This window comes from Lactuca saligna, chromosome 9 (assembly GCF_052625555.1).
Source record: "Lactuca saligna cultivar CGN05327 chromosome 9, ASM5262555v1, whole genome shotgun sequence".
In the NCBI taxonomy this organism is placed as follows: Eukaryota; Viridiplantae; Streptophyta; class Magnoliopsida; order Asterales; family Asteraceae; genus Lactuca; species Lactuca saligna.
In genome coordinates this window covers 53,549,182-53,554,030 of record NC_136425.1, presented here as the reverse complement: position 1 = coordinate 53,554,030, position 4,849 = coordinate 53,549,182, and positions in this window count along the sequence as shown.

Below are 4,849 nucleotides of genomic sequence, written 5' to 3'. Positions count from 1 at the left end.
CTGGACCATACAGGGGTGGTGTTCGTGTGCTTATGTGGCAAGGGGAGTGCGGTCCAGGCCGCACCCACTCCCTCTGGTCTTACCTCCTCTCAATTAAATGTCTCTTCATATGGTGTTCCCTCCCCTTGAAATCAACGTTATTCAAAAAATTCTCTCTAGCACACTCTCACTTGGTCTCTGAAAAACACATTATGGGTTAACCTGCTTTCATTGATTAATACAATTGAGGGGTTATAGATTTTGTTGTGTGACTTCAATGTCGTTCGGATTCCAGAAGAGAAACTTAATTCATCTTTCTGTGAATTTGGTGCTAGAAAATTCAATGAGCTTATCCTTAGCGCAGGTTTTTTTGAGTATTCCATGGGGACAAGAAATATACGTATATGATTGATGGTGGAGAAAAACTAAGAAAAATTGATCGAATGCTAGTTAAGTAGAGTTTTATGGATAAATGGCCGAATGCATCCCTTGCCACATTACCTTGAGAATTTTCAGATCATTGTCCCATTATACTTCTTACATATGTTTCCAACTTTGGTCCCTGGCCTTTCAAATTCTTTAACACTTGGCTCAACGACCCTGATCTTGGTGAGCTCGTTCGACTGGTTTCTTCCCTTTTCTAATTCTTGGGACCTCCTGATAAACTTTTGGCATGTAAACTTAGAAAAATTAAATAAGCAATCAAAACCTAGAGAAGAAAAAAGTGTGAGAAAGAAAATGGTGAGGTGATTAAACTTAAGCAATGGATTAATGCACAAGAGGTAATTACAGAACTTATATGCATTTCAAATGTGGAGTTAGAAGACAAAGTTGAATGTAAAAAGAGGTTATTGGAACTTGAACACAATAGGTGCTTTGATCTCAAACAAAAAGCTACAAATCGTTGGGCAGTTGATAAGGAAGAAAACTCACGGTTTTTTCATGGTATCATAAATAGTAACATCTCGAACAATCGCTTAAATGGTCTCTTGATAAATAGGGTATGGTCAACTGATCCCATGGTGATAAAAAAAACAAAGTTTTTCGTTTTTTAAAGAAAAAATAACAGAGAATATGATGTCCAGACATGCGTTAGTATGTGGTTTTTCTCATGTTCTTTTGGTTTTGGATGCTTCTTTACTTATTGCGCCATTCCAGCTTTCCAAAGTTAGGTCAACAGTATGGAGTTGTGGTGATGAGCAAGCACCAGATCCTGATGGGTGTTCCTTCAAATTCCTAAAATCTTTCTGGAAAAATTTTGTAGATAACATTATTGGCATTTTACACCATTTTCATTCCTCTGCCATCATAGTTTTGAGTTGCAATTCATCATTTCTTTCCTTAGTACGAACATCAATGGCTCTCTCTCCCTCCATCCCCCCCCCTCTCTCTCTCAGCCAGTTCACCTAGTTGGATGTATTTACAAAGTAAATTCAAAGGCGTTAGCCAATCTTCTAAAAAGTTGTTATCGGTTCTATGGTGGGCGAGGTTCAATCAGCTTTGATTGCTGGTCGAAACATTTTGGATATACCTCTTATGATCAATGGAGTAATCTCATGGCTAAAAAATAATCACAAGGATGCCCTTCTTTTCAAAGTGGATTTCAATAAAGCTTCTTACTTGTTGAGCGAGAGCTTTTTGGACTCTGTTTTCGCACAATTAGGTTTCCCATCTTGTTGGATACTTTGGATCTTTAGATGTCTTTCATCATCGTACACACCAATTTTAGTAAACTGGTCCCCAACTAATGAATTTTTTGTTAGCAAAGGGGTCAGGAAGGTGATTCTTTGTCCCTCTTTCTATTATCATCTCAATTGAACCTCTCAATTCTATCATGACTAAAGCCTGTGACATGGGTCTCTTTCAGGGGATGTCTCTCCCAAATGGGGGACTGAGAATATCTCACTTATTTTACATGGATGAAGCCCTATTTATTAGTGAATGGTCTCAAGTAAATCTTTTAAATCTTGCAAGAATTCTCCATTTCTTCAATCTTGCATCCGAGCTCAAGCTTAACTTTTTAAAATGTAGAGTCTTCTAGATTGGTGTGGATCCACCTAAATTCGATATGTTTGCTCATTATCTTCACTGCCAAACAGCTACGTTACCATTTGCATATTTGGATCTTCCAGTGGGAGCTAATATATCTCTTGTAAAGAACTGGTTGTCGATTCTTAAGAGATTTCAAGCAAGATTATCTTCTTGGAATGCAAAAACATTATCTTTTGGTTGTAAAATCACCCTTATTAACTTGATACTTGGTAGCCTTCCCATTTTTTACTTTTCGCTTTTTAAAGCTCCCTTGAATGTCATTGAGGGCCTTGCGAGAATTAGGAGAAAGTTCTTATGGGGAGGTTGTGTTTCAAATACTAAAGTATGTTGGATTTTGTGGGATAAAGTTATAACCCCAAAACAGTTAGGAGGTCTTGGTGTGATTAACATGAGGTCATCTAATCTCACATTGCTTGATTAATGGCTCTGGAGATTGAAAACAGAACCATGTGCTCTTTGGTCAAAATAAATGGTTACCTTACATGGTTTTTCTAGATCATGGAAATTCTCACTTATTAGATTGGTTGTGCCGGGCATCTGGAATGATATTGTTGTTGGGTTTTGGGCACTATAACACTCCTATGATGTAAATGAAACCCCAAATGCTTTGGATCTATAATTATACATGCATTTTCATTTACCAAAGCATTCTCCCTAACTAGCATACAATTGAACAATATAACTAGTTAGATAACTTACCTCTTAGTAGGACTTGTAGTTCTTGACATTTGAAAGCTTGAACACCCCAAGTGTGATGCCTCTAATGCTTCACAAACACCAAATGCAAGAGGAGGCTTGATAGAATGAGTTACTTAGCACAAAATCAATTTCACTCTCTTAGAATATAAGTGGCAATCGGTTTTTGGCTCTAGGTGGTCCTTTTTATAGTGTAGCAAATGCAAGGGTTACATCCATGCAAACCCTAATGCTCCATGAATATTCACATTCTTATTCTCCATGGGTTAAACCTCCATGGACTATACATGGCTTATCTCATTGGTTTAGCCCATCCTAAATAACCATGGATCATTGGTCCACACTATAAGAATCATTGATTTACACAACCAGTCCCCATATATTTAATTAGTCTTTTTTGATCACAAAATTAATTCCAAATTAATTGTTGATCAACACTAACTAAATAATATGATTTCTCAATCAATATATTATACTTATAATATATTAATAAATCAAAAATAACCTTATTCTCATAAGTCCATCCTATCAAATTGCACTGATAAAGGCAACCTAAAAGGACCATGCTACAATCAGGTCAAGTACATCCTAATTATAGTTACGGGCTTGGACACCTAATCCAATAGTCTCCCACTTGGATAAGTCTAATAACTATAACTTCCAATGCAACTCAAGATCCGATTAGCAATCGTAAGCTCTCAAAAGCCGTTATCAAACTCTGACCCAGTCAGTGACACGCCCTTTAGATAAGGGATCATATATTCCTCTGTTCTCAAGATATCTATGCGGACAAATACATGGAACATAGACATACTTATTGTCCTGTAGTTTGTTTCCCGATTTCTTATTCGTCTGACGTAGAACATAACTGAACACATCAATTTAGTTCTGACCGGGCCCGACACATAGTCAAAACAGAATCATTGAGGGGCCCAAGACATCGATTTTAATCCTATTAGGATAAAAGGAACATATAAACTTCGACATTATATGCTTGTACTAACTACTCATCAAATCATTCACAATGACACGTTTTATAACATCAAGATACTGATGTGTTTTCATGGCATCAATGAACAACCAACTCATAGTCAACAACTCATATATCTTGGTTTGAAGATTATTTGATATTATCGTCTCACAATCACTCGTGATAAATTCCATGAAGTGATTCAAGTGAGTGCGGGTTGAATCCAATACTCAAATCTTATTTAAGGAGCACTCATGAATGATGTAGCAAAATTTTGCTATGTCTAACACCTTAGACAATGTACAAGACAACTCATGACAGTCTTCTTTCATACTTACTTCCAACGTATGATCGACTGTCGATAGTTTGAATAATTCTTATTATTCTGGAAGTCAAAACATGCAACGTGAAACAATAGTAAATAATTGACACAAGACAGTAACTTTACTAATAAATAAAACTCCTTTTATTTAATCATCAAATGTCAATTACAATTTATCTATTACAAGTTTCTATTGATTTAATTACTAAAACTAATATTGTCTGTTAGCCTAATGCCCCTCGCATGCTGCAATTGCTTAACCCTAGTCAATCCCTTTGTAAGGGAATCTACTAGGTTGTCTTCTGACGATATCCTCTTCAACACGAGGTGTCGTTCTTCTACTTGATGTCTTATAAAGTGGTACTTTCTGTCGATATGCCCGGATCTACCATGATCTCTCGGTTCCTTGGTTAAGGAAAACACCCCTTCATTATCACAGAAAATCTCCACAGACTCCTTTATGGATGGAATGACTTCAAGGTCTCTGATGAAGTTTTCAACCACATTGCCTCCTTCGATGCTTCAATTGCTGCTATGTACTCAGATTCACACATTGAATTAGCTATAGTATCCTACTTGGAACTTTTCCATGTTACTGCTCCTCCATTCAGGGTAAATATCCAGCCCGACTGAGAGCGGAAATTATCTCTGTCGGTTTGAAAGATGGCGTCACTATACCCTGTTACTCTCAAGTCATCACTCCCACCGAGGGTAAGGACCCTGTCCTTAGTCCTCTGCAGGTACTTAAGAATGTTCTTAACCACAATCCAATGAGCTTTATTAGGGTTCCCTTGATATATGTTGACCATGCTCAAAGCAAAGGTCACATC